General features: G+C 39.7%; 1 protein-coding gene across 20 annotated transcripts in view; it reads left to right on the forward strand.

Annotated features, from left to right (window-relative positions):
* Positions 1-17211, forward strand: part of LOC120449495 (poly(rC)-binding protein 3) — an 89711-nt gene that overhangs the window by 36073 nt on the left and 36427 nt on the right. For 6 of the 20 annotated variants that reach the window (XM_039631982.2, XM_039631983.2, XM_039631984.2 and 3 more), the window contains exon 1: positions 2509-2856. The exons of 1 other annotated variant lie outside the window; for it this stretch is intronic. The gene's annotated coding sequence lies outside the window, so the exon portion shown is untranslated. Of the gene's footprint in view, positions 1-2508; positions 2857-10980; positions 11040-17211 lie in introns of those variants that run through there. 13 more of the 20 variants (XM_039631978.2, XM_039631986.2, XM_039631988.2 and 10 more) reach the window with 5 other exon arrangements.

Consider the following 17211-nt stretch of genomic DNA (forward strand, 5'->3'; position numbering starts at 1 on the left):
TCATTTCTCATTAGTTGTGTAAATTTCTATCCCTTTGCAGAAAACATTTTAACAAGCCCACAAGCTGCTCAAAACTGCCACGCCCACACTTTTAAGAAATGTTTTGATACTTTTCATTTTTGTATTATTTTGTAAATTTCTCTTTATCTTCCAAAAAACTTTTTGCCACGCCCACCATAACGCCCACAAACCGCCAAAAACTGCTAGTGTGAACATTTTTCTTTTGCCGTTCCACTAGATGAGTAATGGGTATTAGATAGTCGAGGAACTCGTCTATAGCGCTCTCGTTTTTTTTTGCTAGAGTTCAGGCCCACTTTTTCTGTCAGCTTTTTTCGATATATTTTTCTTTATTGTTCTCTTATTTTGAATCAATTAATTGACTTTTCCGATTGGCTTGTTGTTTAGGTAAGTCAGGCTCAGGTATTTTTGAAATAAAAATTCCTCTATATGTGTAAAACAAAGTAAATAGACTAAATACATTCATATAATTTCATAAAGTAATAGACAGCTCATAGTTATCTCAAAAATTCAGCTCTATAATCATATTATCATTTCAAAACCTCTTCCTCTTGCTATGTATTTGGTTTTGCCCTTCCATTGAGGGCATAAAATCGTAATGAATAAGTTGACTTTTATGTGAAAATATTATTTTATATTATAAGTAATAGTTTTTAAATCTCGACTATTAAACAAACGGACGTTCATGGCTAGAAAGATTCAGGTAGGTCTCCTGTCCAAAATACTTTATTCCACCTATTACATACTTTCCCACAAATCTGAAAAAATGAACGCTTTTCGATATAAAATCAAGAACGAAACGAATTTTGTTGATTCAAGAACAAAAAATTAAATTCAAGAACGAATAATTAATAATAATTTGAGAACTACCGTTTTGAACCCAAGTACTAACATTTAATGGGATTAAGTACGATAAGGTTAATTCAAGAGCGATAAATGTACAGGTATAAGTGTGATAAATACTCAAATTAAATAATAATAATATGTGCATAAAAAATTAACGATTTAATTTGAACAAATTGTCAACTGAAGTACGTGTATAAAGTGTACTTTAAGCAAGTACGTTAAGTACTTTTTCAGAGAAAACACTTTTATTTTAAGAACGAATCGCAAAAGTTTTAGCTTAAACTTCTTATATTTTTTGTTTATATACTTTAAAAATTGGTCTTATAAAATGATCAAGGAATATACATATGTACATAAAAGAGAAAAGATAAACCTTTGTCTTCCATCTTATCAATAATTTCGCTTTTAAAATGTGAAATTCGAGTACAACTAGTACTTATTGTAAGAACGGTTGTCTTATAAATTTTAAGTACAAAAAAGAAAAAATTGTAAAAACATTTGTTCTCAAATTATTGGTTCTTCAGTTTTCTAGTGTACTAGTAATTAAAATACTGAAATAATAAATAGGATATTGAGTGTAGAATATTTTCCCTTTCATTAACTCTAGCTCTCATCCTAAAAGTAGTTTCCCTGATAAGAGTATAAGAAGGTAATTATAATAAATAAATAATAAATAATTATAATAAAATGTTTTAATTTGGTTATTTTTCTTTGAGGTTGAATAAATATTTAGATTTTTTAACCATGGTTGCTTAAGGGGTTGCTTAAGGGGCTTGTCGCTTTTAAAACTAAGAAAAATAATTTTTATCATTTTATATAAAATTTATAATTAATACTCTTCTTTTGTGGCTTTGGATCCTTGATTTTAGATTATTTTAAATGAAAGTTGAATCAAAAAATCGATACCAAACAAATAATTTTGTATCCTCGGAAAGTTAAATTATTATTTTACTTTAATGGAAAAGGCAATTTTAGCAGCATTTCTAGTTCTAGCACTGAAGGTCATTAGGGACGTTGAATAGAAACTGCAAAGTCCACTGAGAAATACAAATGCCCGCTGAGGTCGGGTCTAATTGGAATCGGGCTGTTATTGCGGTTCGCCAATTTATAATGAACTGAAAATATTTGTGTAATCCTATGTCGCCGATTTGGCATAAAATTAATTACATAATTTAATTTGAAAAGCAATTCATTACACTTGCATTCGTATATTGTTGTTGGCCATAATCCCTTGCATTAATTGGAGTCAGAATGCGTTGGTAAAAGAGGGGGTAGCTCTAGGTTCCGCTCACTTTTCCCATTGGAACGAGTAATCGAACGGGGAACTGCAGTGATCGGAAAGTCGAATCAGAATTTCTGGTTCTGTTAAGCTTTACAGTGGGATTTCTCACGAGTGAGTCAACTCAATTCTTTGGTCCACTCAACTCAGTCAGTTGTAGGTGCGAGCGGGACGACCATAGTGGCGGTGGCGCTTCGAGTGGCACCCATGCTACGGTGTGACCACGCGTGCGCAGAACAAAAATACCGCGAAAGCGCAAAAGTACCAGAATTTCCCTCGTATCGCGCGCTCTCTCTCTCTCGTTGAGCGCAAGCACCCACCCCCATGCGCCGCCTGTCCCGTTGTTCATCGGTGTATCTGCTTCGCCCCTGCTTTGGCCACTCATTCGGCGAAAATTAATGGTGGTGTTCGGTTCTACGTCGCGCAAGGCAGTCTCTAGAGTCTCGCAGAGCTAAGAATACATCTTAGAAAATCGGCAACAAATATCCAAGTTCAGCCAAGTTTGCTGTGTGTAGGCAAGCCATCGGCAAGTTACGACCGAAATAACGGCAGTTGTCGCATAGCAAATGCCAGTTGCAAATTGCGAGTAAAAATCGCAAATTAAAGTGTGCGCAGGCGAATAAAGAAACAAAGAAACACAATTAACAAACGTGAAGTAACAATCCGGCAAAGCAAATAAACCCGATATCGATTCCGATCTGCAGCAGAAAAACGTGAGCTCCTTTCCTCAGCTGCTTTTTTCCAAGCGGTGTATTGTGTTCTGTGTTATGTGCGTTTGATTAACAACAAATTAAGCATAATTAAAGCGTTCTCTCGCCGTAAAGCGTATTTTCTCTGTAGCTTACTTTACTCGAACCGGCAAAAAAAGCCGTCGCGTGTTGCTGTCTGTGTGTTTGCCTACGTTGCGTGTGTGGGTGTATTGCATACAGCTTTTTAAACTTTGTGCAAAAATGAAAAGCAAAGGAAGAGGAACAAACGAAACGAACAAAATACATAAGTCCAGCATCCACTCAAATTGATTTTTGTTCTCCGTCGTTATTTTTCCTATTTGTCTTCTCGCGGTCTCCGCTCTTTGTTGTCATTGTCGATTCCCTTTGTGCCTGCATTCGCCGTGATACCCTGTAAAATCCAGAAATGGCCACTACTGTGATGAACCCTGTTTGTTTTGATGCCGAACCACCCCTATTTACACCGCCTTAAGGGAGGCGCAGGCATTTTGCTCCTATTTCCGTAACGAGTTCTGAGTTCTGCATTTCTGCTGCCCAAGAAATCAGAAATCCAGAAACCAGTCCTAATACGCTCTCTATACCCTGGCAAAGAAAAAGAATAAACGCGCGTCTTTCTCTCTCCATTCCTTTGTCTCTCCCGCTCTGAGCGCAAGTCGCTCTTCTCGCTCAATCGTTCAATTGCCAGACAAACTGGCTCTAGGTGCACTAGTGTGCGTGTGTGTGCGAGTGGCGTCGGGTAGTGTTGCAAAATGCCGCCCAGTTGGACTTAAAAATTCTAATTGGCGTGGGCAGCGACTCGGGCAAAACGCGCGTTTTCTTTAATTTCTTCGTTTTTTTCTTGCCGCTAAGGACATACGTACTTGTCTCAGCACACTTTAGGCTTTTATTCAAGCTGCAAATAATGCTGCGTTTAATTATCCTTTGTAAACCAAACTTATTACAAGGTATTATTTTAATCGGAAGTATTGGGGCATTTCCTACCTGTATGTGAATATTTAGATAATTATTTCTGAAACGCGCATTATAATACTGTAATACTGGTTATATAATTATTTTGCAAACTTAGTTTAACAGCTATTATAATGGAACTTTTCCATCCGTTTTTTTTATTGTGTATTCAGATTGCGTTAGAAGACTTATCAAGTCTGACAACTACATACATATGTATACATAAATGTACATACATACATATATCCATTTAAGTTCCGTTCTTTTTTCTAAAATTATATTTTTGTTTTCTTTGAGGTGTTTAGTTTAAAATCGTATTTCTATAACTGAGAATCAAAATCCTAAGTATGAGAAAATTCTATTGAATAAAGAGACGGTTAAAGTATTAATTAAAATATAGTCTATAGATATCATTTTCTAGGTGATCAATTGTGAGCAATTTTTACTTATGTAAAAAAGTTGTTATTTATTACCGCAGGCATCACTCTAAATAAATATTATTTGGATTTAAAAGAAACTGTCTTCAGTTCCTTACAAAGCGACTTCCCTACAAAGACCTTATTTTGCAGCCTCAAAAGGTAGTTCAACCTTAAGCTAAATGAGTATATTCTTCGTGGAAAAGTCAGATGACGCTTGGCCAAACACTGTATGTTTGAGTCTTCAGGGCTTAGAATCAATTTTGGCGGCCAGACCTTTTCCCTCATTCCCACTTTCCATGCTGTCTAATCACTTCCGCGTCGCGAAAAGTTTGACTTTCAAAAAGGCGTTGTCAGAGCTCCTTTTTCGTACATATGTATGTATATACAATACGACAGAAATATAGGTCTTATCAGACCCTGCCAAGTAAAGAAATTCATTTCCACGAAACTTTCCGCAGCTTCCCCGTTTTTGTTACTGCCTGCAGCTGGAAAACTCAAATGTGATTACTTCATCGCATCGCTGAACTAGAAAACGATTTTAAATCGTTAAACCATCCAAGAAATAAAAATAAACCTCACCTCAATACCAAGAGGTCTTTTCAGAAATATATCGGTTTATTTGCATGATTTTCTATAGCAGAGACTGCTACATTTGAGCACCGAAGTGATTGTAGAATTCAAATATTTGCTTCGAAACTATTTTAATATTTTTTTATTTACGACTGATAAATGCTGGGTTATTCTTACGTTTTTTTTTAGTGCGGTGGTCAATATAACTTTCCCCACCCCCTGGTTTTCCTTGTTATTGTTGGGTAATACTATATTTACGAATATGGGGGACAAACTTGGACGAACTCGGCCCACTGCAATTATTTCCATCGGTTAATCATAGCCACCAATTAAAGCTGAAATTTATTTTTAACCATGTAATAAGTAACTAAAGTTAACTAAAGCTAAGATTGTATATAAAGTGCAATTTGCAGATGAAAAATATCGCGAGCTGTGCAATAATTTCGATTTCACGTGAATTTAAAAATGAAGTTATATGAATGAAATTGATAACTTATACTATAACATTTTATTTATAAATGTAAAACTTAATACTTGAACTATATATATTATTAATAAAAAATTAACTTAAAGATAGCTGGTTAGAAAACGTACCATTTGTTGCAATCTGAAGATATTATTCTAGGTACACAGGTGTCCAAACTTCTTGTTAGGCTCAGTCCCAATCACTTTCCTGTATCGCTTTTCTTGTCATGCTTTTGTTGCATTTTCTTTATGGGCATGTGTTTCCACCTCCCCTGAAAACTTTTCGCACTCGGCCTGTTTTGTGCAATTGCTTTGTCGCCGTCGCCGTTGCCGTGGCCGTCGTTTTCCTCTTTGCCATCTTCTTCGTCGTCAACGTCATCAGCGTTTTGCCTTTGTTGTGTGCATTTTCTTTGCCGTTTTCCTTTTATTTTCCCCCGTCGCTTTGTGCTCGTTCGCTCGTTCTGCTGCGTTGGATTTCAACCTGTCAAGCGGGCGAAAGGGGTCGGTGGGTGGTACGGTGGTGTGTGAGTATCTGTGCTTGCGTTGGGTTAACTGCAGACTGATGCCTGTACTTTGTTGCATTTTCTAACTGGTTGGGCTAGGACCCATCGCCGATGCACAGTGTATTCTGCATTCTGTAGGCCGTTGACTGCATCGAGTGGCGTCGCCTTCCTGCCGCCGCTCCCTCTTCGCCCCCTGTCAGTCCACCACCCCCTACCGCCGCTTATCGTTGACCCTGCGCGCCACTTATTGCGTTCCTCTTCGCCTGCATCTTCTGATTTCTGGTGCTTCTGGTGGCAGTGCAGTGCATTTCTTTTGCTTCGAAGCCCCACCAGAGCCGAGCACTCAACCCTTTTAGTGGTGGCTACAGTTAGGGTACAGTGGGTACTCTGTGAGAGAATTTGCCTTGTACCATAAATAGTATACTACACTAAGATGGCTTTACCTACATCTACATATCTTAAATAATTAAATAATTAATAACTAAAAAAATTCTTCAGTAGCTTAATGGAATTGTTGAGTCCTTATCTCGGCACCATCGAGCATTATAAGTTTTAAGGTTACGGTCTGATCTGAAGTATTTGCCATGCTGTATCAGCATTACTCACTACTTTGACTGACGGAAATTTGAAGGACTTTTCTCAATAACTTCAATCCAATGCATATCTTTATTTTGCCAAATGAGTGGTCATATCGAGTTTGCCCTGTTGTGCAGAAGTGGCCATAGGCATAGGCTCTCTCTGTAAGGGCTTTTGGCTGGTGGGTCTGCTGCTACCTTGCCACTTAACCGCTTTTCCGTCTTTTGGCTTTTGTCTTTTCGCACTCTCCACCAGATGGATGAGGTGTGGTGGATCAGGCGGGGGACTCGGTGCAAGAGCAACCACCTAACCTGCCAACCAATTGGCGTATGCCACCAAATGTCATTTAACCCACCCGAGCCCACTTCTGTCCGCTCCCTTGGCTGGTGAAATATGCAAGGCAAATGTAATCATTATTGATTTTGTGGTCTCTCTGGAACGGAGAACTCGAAGCTGAACCGGTCCGTAAAGGAGGGGGCTGACTGGGCATTCGCACACATTAGTATGTTAGATTATCCGACCCGTTCGCTGCTGAGGCTGCTTAAATATGCAAGCCGTTGACGATTCTTCGGGGTGGAAGAGCAGAGGGCAGTCGAATGGATGGGGGCGCCTAAGGAGACCAAGGACCCGTCACACACATTAGAAATTTAACAGGTTAATGTCCAAAGTCGTAAAGGAGACCATTTATTTATGGCCACATTCCGACTTCCCTCGCACTCAGTGAGGCTCTCCTAATTTTCATAAAATATATGAGACCGCCCGCACTCGAATGTGTGCGTGTCGTGAACATAAAAATCTGTAAAGCAGACGCTTGTCTTGAGAGACCTTGAAGGGCTTGATAATGACTGCTGCCACTCTAACCAACCAGCCCATCCCTTCCGCTCATTCCATTCACCCCCTTTCTTGCCAGCATAAGCTTTATGTTTGGTTAGCTCCTTTGGGGGGTTGGAGAAACAGAAACACTCGCTTCTTTTTCGGGCCAGCTGTCAGATTTGTCAAAGGAGTGAAGGACTCGAGCGACTTGGGGCAGCTTGTGTGGCAGGAAGTTGATTTGGCGGCACAGCAACGGGAGAAGGAAATGCAGAAGCTTTGTTGGGAGGCGGGATGAGGGGTGAGGATTTGGATTCGGAGGGAATGTATATATCAATCTTAATAATTGCATGCGAAGGGTAAAGCTGGAGATGCAAGTATCCTGCGCTTGTTTCTTGGTTTTGCAGACTGGAAATACATGGCGCAACCAATATTCACTGAAGGTATACACAATAAGAATTTGGAAATGAACCCCCTTCTAAATAGATAAATAACAACAATGAAATCTTTGAGAATAAACATAAGTCAAAATTTGTCGCATCTTATAACTAGTTATACATTAATTATTTTGTTTTTAATTATACAAGTTGATCGTCGTTCTAATCAAATGTCAAATTTTAGAAGAACTTAATACATTTCAAACCTTGGAAAAAATATATTTAAAGTTAATGGCTTAAACCTTTCCATTTCGCCTTTATAATATGATAACAAAAACTACAAAAAATGTATGTTATTTTCCAGTGATAACAAATTTTATAGACTGTAGTTATTTTTAAAAGCATTTCAAATACATAGTTTCTTCTGTACCGATGTTCGAATAAACTTGTTGTCCAGGAAGTACTTATCAAATCAAAATGGTATCTGGCTAAACTGAAAAATATTAGCAATCTCAACCAGTTCGATTTGCATCTCGAAATGTGTGTCTGCACGGCGGGTAACCAGTTGGGTGGGCACATTAAGCCGAAAGTAGCCCATGTTTCATCAATGCTGCTGACAGTTGCAAAAAGTATCGACCAGTTGGCTAAATTGCATCTTGTTGCAGCCCGTCCAAAAAGCCAGGCAATCTTTTTTTTCCTCCCGTTTCCCCCTGTTGCCAAGTGGCATCTCGTGAGGCATGTGTCTGGCCAGACATTCATCCATCTACTCAATCATGGGTTTTGACCATTTCTAGGAACTTTTTGAACCGCCGCAGCAGTTGTCTTTCCATATTGTTGTTGGTAATTACCACACAGCCAAATAGCGAATCGCAAAAAGGCAAGCCAGAGAAACTGCAATAAACATTGATTTTCCAAAGATGTCGAGGCGGCTTTAACCACTTGACCATATTGTTGTCGCCGCTATGCCTTATTTGGCTAGGGCAAAAAGATCTTTCATTCCCAAGAAACTGCAGCAAAAAGTTGCCCAATTTGTTGGAGTCGCGTTGTTGAGATAGTTTTTACCTTGCCAGCTCCGAACCATTAGCGCATGTAAGCTGCCTTGCTTCCCCGATGCCAAATGTCAACATATCAATTCCGCTCGCACCTAATATATGTATCTCTGAGATACGCCGATGCGGCTACAAATCTTATGGCACGGCGGCAATGTGAACAATTCTAAACGGGTCGACATCGACAAAGACTCCGACCTGTTTATGCAAATCAAGCGAGAGGCCAAGAATATCTTGTTCGCAAATTTCTATTCAAAAGTTGATCAAAAATATACAAAGGCGAGAAAAAAGTAAAAACATTTTTATTAAGTTAAACTGCCTGCAATGTGTGGGCTGGCCTATAAAGGCTTTCAGCGAGCAAAACAACACCGAAGGGGCCGCGGAAAGTCGGGAGAGCATTTCAATTGCGTGGCGTACGAGATTATTAAGGCAATTTGATGATTAATACTTGTAGCTCGCAGTAATGAAAGCGTATCAGAGGTTTCGGGAGATTGGCTTGAGACGAAATTTAGTTTTACAGAGCCCTAAGCTTATAGCGTCTTGCTGTCCACTTTAATAGTAAAATCGTTTAGTGAATTTATGGTAAGAAATTAAAAATATTTCATGAAAACCCTTCATTTCCATACCAATAATACCAATAATACCAATAATAACGTTTTCCCGCGTGTTTTGAGATTAGTATTTTGACGGCATTACTATCTTACCTTTCTTATTTAGGCAAATGGTTTTTTTTCGCTGATTTCGTGTAAACATTTTGTCCGGCAATTAATTATTTTAAACGTGACGCATAGCGAGAGAAGCTGTTTTTTACTCTCGCTTCGTGTGGAAATGCTCTCCAGCTCGGCGTTTGATAAACAATTATGAAGGCTCTCTAAAAACGCCTACTGTTTCTGTTTATTTGGTTTTGAATATTTTTTGCTAGTTCGTTTTGATCAAGTAAACTAAATAAGTGTGAGTGTGTGTGTCCCAGTGGTTGGCTTGGACTTTGTTTATGTGCCGGCATTTTCATTCATAGTCGGTCGTACAGTTTTAGATGATAAATCTTTTTATGCGAGGGGCAGCACGCGCTATTTTCTCATACTAAGCACTCATCATGGCTGTATCTGTATCTGAATACATGCACATGTATCTGTAGGTGAAAATGTCTGCTCTGTGTGTTACGGCATTATCATTAGCTCTTGGGAATTTTTGTTCTTCTCTCAGGCAAGTTCATTAACTTTTGAATTGTACGCGGGGGCAACAATTTGTCAAAAATTCTGTCAGACATGCGATTTTTAAATTATTATTTTATATGCCCGGATTATGTGCACATAACTTCGGTCTATACTTTGTTTATTTTTCGTTCTCTTTCTCAGATTCTCGATCTACACTGACCCATATGCGGTGTGTGCTGAGCATTTCTTCTCCATAATTCCCTATTATTGTTTGACATGCGAGCTTCCAAATAAAAGTTTGACCAAGCAATTAAGAAGGCCCAGACAAAGTTGTGTCCGGTTTTAATTTTTGGAGTTGTCGTTGATTAGCTGTTGCTGCCCCACTTGACCAACTGATGGAGACACTGACTGACCGACTGTCTAATTGACCAACTAACTAACTGACTGGCTAGCTACCTGCTGAGCTGGTTTACTTTATCTTTTAATATCTGTGTGTTTAGGGGTTAGCAGTACCAGTTCCGTTTCGTAGTCAAAAATGACGTCACAATGATTAAAAACCAGAAGAGACTAGGCTAGGTTGAGCACCTGACTATGGGACAACAATGGATTATACCATATCAGTCATAATTCGCATAATATTCGTGCGAATCGTCGTTTAGGATAGGCATGACCCCTGCTTTTGAATTCAAGTCAAGGGTACCAGTGTCTAGTAGCGGTTCAATAAAACAGGCATAGAAATCAAGCCGATTTCAATGTCTTGCGGCTTCCTGATGCTAAGAATCTACTGTACCACGCATGACAGTAAATTAAATCAAATTATCAATTTGCATGCTTAAATTAATCGGAATTTATAAATTAAACGTAGTATCATTTCTTTGATGCGTTCGCAGTGACCGAAGAGTCGTTTTCCGTTTCCTGGCCAAAAATAAACATTTCAAAAGTGTTTTCCAACAGCTGGTTGCCATAGTAACTTTGCCCCAAAAGAAAAAATCCAATAAATTCATCTTTTAGCGGACCAGTTTGTTTATACTACTCTCCCTAGCTCATTTAGTTTTCCGTTTTAAAATTATTTACTTTGCTTGAGATGCTAGTGAATTGGAAGTTTTAGTGAGGCAATTTCCATATGCAAATGTTTCTGGTAGAGATTCTGATTTACTACTTGAATGATTTAAACTATTATGTTTTCCATTTGCCCAACAGCGTATGTACATTAAATTCTCTATTTTTTCTCGTTTCAGGTACGTGTCCATGCATTGAATTTTGTGCCAGCGATTTTTGAATACATCTCCCGTTTTGTGTAAGGTCTTTTCCCCGCCCATAAAATGTCTGGCTGTGAATAGATTTCTTGGAATGGACTTTTTCCAGTAGCAGATGTTTTAGTAATTACGGCATTCATCAGTCTAGTTGGCTATCAAGCGATTAAGCCATCAACAAATTAGGATTAATAATGGGAACAAAGTGGTGCAGATTAAGGTGAACAATCGCGTGGTGATTAATTTAATAGGGCGACAATATATGATATCAAGACTAAACCCTTCCTTTCATTCATTTGTGCCAAAAGCGCTGCATATATGCTTTTCCAAAATTTTCTATTATAGACTTTTTAATTTTTTTCTTATTAAATTAGATATATCACAACAAAAACGTAGGATAATCACTAGCGCAATCAATATTTGAAGAATTAGGTTTATGGACCCGAGGCGCTCCCAAGAATAGTTAACAATTTCCGGGCCAGAAAGGAAGTTGCTTATTTTGCACTGCGGATTTTTGATCCCCGCTTTCAATGAGTTTTATTTGCGGTCGGCTCGGGAGTAGCTTTTGAGAACAACATATAAGTTTGATGGCTGACAAATAAGTATTAAAGAAATGGTTGAAAACTCATTTTCTCCGGCAAGGAGAAAAACTAGTTATTCCTGCATCTTTTCTGCCTGTTTTTCGGGTTATGAAAAGTTTTCCCAGACCGGGCAGCTGGCCGGCGATTCTCCAGTAGCAAAAACTCGTATCATAGCTGAGAAACGTTCGTCTCCATCCAATTGCTCTGCGCCCGGCCTGGACCAGAAACTTTTCCATCATAATCTACTTAACTTTTGCTGCAATCAATTGCAGACTTGTGTAGCAGCGTTGTGCCGCCTCATTGCATTTTACACAGCCTCCTCGCAGACGGTTCTCCACCCATATCTGTGCAAGATTTCTTTGTGCAGATACAGAACGAACCGAGAGATACTTTTCCTTTGCCAGTGCCTGTGCCATTGCCTTTGCTTTTCGCATTTGTTAAGCGGGCCGGGCCGTTAATAGAAAAGTTGTCAATGTTTTTTAGACGGCAGAGGAAGCAGAGGAGGCTGTCAGTTGCGCTTATCTTATCAGTGCAAAACGAGGGGAGGTGAAGTTGCAACTTTCTGCCGCCTGTCTTGTGCATAGTCGGGCTGCGGATGCATCTGCGTTTTGTCCGGTTTCGTATCTCTGTGTGTTGCCTCTGCAGCGAATACGAACGCACCGTGTTCGAGTTTCTCCTACAAGCAAAAGCTATCGAAATACGTACACAAAAGAGAGAGAGAGAGTACACACACAATAGCTTCGCAGATATAGATACAGCCCACAGGCTGCACATGCATTCTGTAGATACAATATCTTTAAGATGCACTGAAGCGTAATTGCTGTTACCTATTCCAATACCCTCTCTACCCTCTGCTGTCGCCCATCGCCTGGCAGCGCAGTCTTGTTGAGCTTGTTAATAGTATTCGACAAAAACAAGAATGCTATTGGTTTTGCCCAGAAGCGAAGGTTGCAGAGTATTTATCAAACAAAGGGCAATGTTCTTTACATCGCAAACGACGAAAATGATTTTTCCTCTAGTGAAACAAATGTAATAGGCCAGAGATTCTTTGTAACTGACGATTATATTGAAACGTTGCCTGTTTCAAAAAAGTTCTAGGTTAGTTCTTTTAACCACTTATGGAACAAAACTATCAAAAATATTTATAATAGAATGCAAATTAGAAGAAAGATACATTAATCTTCTAATAGGCTTGGCATTAATTGATCTATTGAGGTTTGATAAGGGTAATAGTTTATCCGACTACTATAGGCCATCTATAACACTGGGATCGTTTTGCTTTACCGATGATATAACCCTACAAATAATAAACTATCGTTCGACCTGCTCAGTCATCTTGTGGCTGAATTTCCAACTCTCAATTTGGCTGGGAATTCGGATGCTTGGGTCAAGCCATATTGAACTCTGAAGCCCCAAAGCCCTCGTCTTCCCAATGCATCTAAGTATTTCGTATTTCAAATTTGGCACATGAGTCTCTCACTCGCTCTTTTCGATCTGGTGCGAGTATAAGGCATTGTGCTCTACTGACTTCTGGCTAATTGCTTGCTGCCGCTTTGTTATTGCTTTTGGCAGTATCTATCTGAGCGAGTAAGTGGATGTATCTGTGAGTATCGAGTATCTATTTGCCATTGCATTGTTGTCTCGTTTGCGCACATAATTGTAATTGATAGTTTGACTTTTACTAAGCGGGGAAGAGAGACTCGGATGCATTGTGCATTAGTTAAGGGCTTAGCTTACGGCTCTGCTTCTCTGTTGTTGCTTCTCTTACAGGGTAATTGGATAGCTAGGAAAGTACGAAAATACAAAAATAGTCCAACCCAAAGACCTTCAGCTTGACTCGGGACGCCATCGCTTGAATCACTTGAACTGTGATATTTTCCGCATCAGACCTTTGCAAACCAGTTTTCCCCCACAGTAAGCGGCATTACTCATACGCCAAGTGGAACATTGGCACTTCTGCGGAGACTAGCTCAATTCTTTGTCAATTTATGTGCATTTGAAATGTGTGAGCAAGGAAAGAGGTTTATTTCCCTCTTCTTTAGCCGATTTAGTTGTTATTAGCAAGCTCAATCAAATGTTTAAGTTCTTATCAAGCTCCCTTTCTACACTGCAAACAAGTTGCTTGAATCGCGGAAGCATATTTTCAACAAAGTTTAGATAGCTACAACATTACAGATGTTTTATTAAGGAGTTACCTACAGTTAAGGCCTTTTTTTATTTATAATTATAGCCCATACTTGCAATATAATCAGAGTTCCGGAATACCCTCACATAGCATGTGATATGCATGTGTGTGTTTCTCGATCCGCTGACTACTTGCACTCTTCCTCTTTTTGTTTTTTCTTCGGCGGTAGGTTGCTTGTTTTTATTTTTTTTGCGAATGTCGAGCGTTCATTGCCCGCGATATGCTGTTTTTGCTTTTTCTTGCCCTGTTGTTTGTGTGGCTTTGGCTTTGCTGCATTTTGATTTTATTTATTTATTTTTAACGCACACACAATTTGTTAATCTGACTGACTCGCTGTACTGTTCTGCTTTTATTTTTGGCATATCTTTGCATTTTGTTAGGATCCAGACAGATACATGCATGTATGGAGAGGCTAGAAGAGTGTTAGATGGGGTGATGGGTTAGCAATCGACACCGTCAAGGTCACAGACCTTCTTTGAAATTCTCATCTCTTCATTTATCATAGGGTGAAATCAATTATGTGGTAAGAATAACCTTAAGCAGCAGATTTGTCTGTCTTCATAAATTTCAGGTGTTTCGCATTATATCGCACTATTTTCTGTTATCGTTAGAAGACGACCTATTATAAAGTTCTTGGGCAAATGTTTACTCACACTGAACAAAATGGTAGGAGTCTTAGATGGACTCTTTAAGTAAAACCCTCAACAAATAATACAAAATTAATTGATTATTAAAATTACAAATAGGTGTGTTAAAAGTCATACATAATCCTCATAACTCTAACTTAATACATAATTGTAACTGTTTTTGATCGTGTTCTAATCGCATCGATTTGGGGAACATATTACTACATTTTTATCGCGCTTCCACTTCCCCCCTTTTTGGTGTCTGATAATCGCTAAAGCCGATTGCTTATCAATTTATGGTCGCAGTCGCATTTGGCTCTGCCGTTTTACTCGCCGGTTTTTCAGTCACTTAATTAGTCGGTTAAACGTATATAAATGTGCCTTTTTGTATTGAAAGAACTCCGCGTGAAAAGGCCACATTTACTCGTTCTGTTTTGCTGCTGTACTTAATATGCCGCTTTAATTTAACTGAATCGCAATCACAATGCAGCAGGAAGGAGAGGCGGGCGATACAAGCTGTTTCGCATTTTATTTGAAATTCTATTTTTATTCACTTGCCCATGCGTTTTGCTTGCAACTTTTTTGCTTTGTTTTTGGTGCTGCTTTTTGCCTCGCATTTTTACTTTGGCCTGCCAACTATTTTTGTTTACCATTTACTTTGTGTTGTTGTCGCGCGTTGTCCCCGCCGGCATTTGCAAAGGGGCGTGGCAGAGGGGCGGAACGGAGGTCTTAGTGCGTTGATTTCCCGACCTAGCCGGCGACAATATTTGTTGTGCACTCGACGCCAAAGCCGCCAGGAGAGGCAGGGAAGCCAGGAAAAGCGCGACGTGAAGCGGGGTGAACCAGAATCCACGAAAGCGGGTATACTACAAAATAACAGGGGTACGGGGGAAGGAACACGGCGAGGGGGCAGACAAAGGCCAATGGGAAGGCAGTTCGTCCGGTATTTCTAGCACTAGACTGAAAAAGCCTAGGCATTTTTGCGGTTACAGTGGGCCAAATCCAATAATGTTCTATAATAGTAAAAAGTAAAATTGAAAATTAAATCGGCCTAGGTATATTCTGGAGGGTCTTGCATAAGTAGATTTTAATATAAATGTATAAAAGTGTAACCAAGTGGTTTCTCAAAAAAATATAATTCCCAATGACTTATTAACGTAAGCATAGGTAATACGTTGTGCTGACATATCCATTTTTCCATATAAATTTTTCCTCTACTACATGACATGACACAATTTTCAAGAAATAAATATTTTAGCTTCAATTGGGAATTACGCCGCAATCCTCGTTTCTACCGCAAAAGCTTCCCACACCTGATTGTTTATGGTTATGGCCTCCACTGTGCCAGCTCTGGGCCTCTCCACCCCTGGGCCCCCTGAGCCCCCACGGCTCTTCGCCACTGCCACTGCCTGGCTTTCAAATGAGTTTTGTTGTTGCTGTTGGGTTGCATGCCACTCGCAACGGCGCAAAAGTTCCTAGACCACTCCAAAAAAGAGAAATAAAAAAGCACAAAATTTATATGCGCCGTCGCGCATGCAGTCGCTGCCTCAGTCGACGTCGAATGTTGACACGTACGACGAAGTCGCGCCTTGTATGGTTTTCAATGGCAAGCAGATTATTAATATTGCAAATGTGTGCGGAGCAGGGCAGAGCGGCGACTGAGCATCCGAGCCTATAAATGTGACTTGGCATTAGGACTATGAGTTTATCTGCCTCTAAGATGGCATTTCAGGGTGGATTAGGCGAGTAGTTCGCAGTTGCAGGGAGATAAGCGGTACGGAACCGGTTGATAATGGAGGTCCTCAACAGGCGGGCCCCTTTTACAGGCCCCTTCTTACCCATTAAACTTTGGGTCTTATCTTTTTTAAAAATGATTTTTTTTTTTATACAAATGTAACACCAAAAATATATTTAATGATATACGAAATTTTCTTAAATTTTAAGCGAACGAATTACTAAGAAGTATGTGCGAAAAATGAATGTAATATTTTAGACTTTTTGCAACTGAGGTGATGATCTGTTGATTGCTAGAAATAATAGCGAATCTTTCGTCAAGCCAGACCTCCAATGCTTCATTGCTCCATCTCTGTTCCGCCGTTGCTCTCAGCCGTAGGGCAACGTCGTTATCGGTATCAAAACTTCATCATCGTCTTGGCAGAGAACGCATATCGCACAGCGCACAGCGCACATTGCACATTGCACGTTGCTCGTGGGCAACGCCGACATGAGCCTCTTTTATCTGATGACTTCCACTGGGTGCATCTGTGTGCCTACAAGTATACCTACATATATACCGGGCATGTGCATACTCCACTCGGTACGATATGTACATACATATCGGAGTATATATTGCGACTGTCTGCGCTTCAGAGTTGTATAGCAATTGAATATTTGCAAGAGATTTCCGTTCATTAAACCCGACAGCAACAGCAGCGGCAGCAGCAGCCGCAGAAGCAATGTGGAGCGGAAAGAGATGGGAATACTCCCCCTGAAAGAGACGGCGATAGCGAGTGGAGAACCACCGTAGGCGGACTTTTGGGCCTCGAGGGGAATCCGTTCGTTGGCGAGGAAGTAGAGGGGAGTGCCCCGGTACATGCAGTTGCTGATTTTAATTTTTATTTCATCCTCCCTTCAAGCTAAATAGCAGATAACAGTGCGAAAGAGAGAAAGAGGACGGCCAGAATGAGATAGAGAGTAGGAGTTACGGCTATAATAAAATTCCTCTTTAAAGTTTCGCGCGTCGATTTTGTGTGCATAGTGCTGTCGAAGCGGAGTTCAAATGCACTCGGGAAACTAATTTCTCAGAAATCTATTAATTCGCTGT

This window comes from Drosophila santomea, chromosome 3L (genome assembly GCF_016746245.2).
Source record: "Drosophila santomea strain STO CAGO 1482 chromosome 3L, Prin_Dsan_1.1, whole genome shotgun sequence".
NCBI classification, from domain to species: Eukaryota; Metazoa; Arthropoda; class Insecta; order Diptera; family Drosophilidae; genus Drosophila; species Drosophila santomea.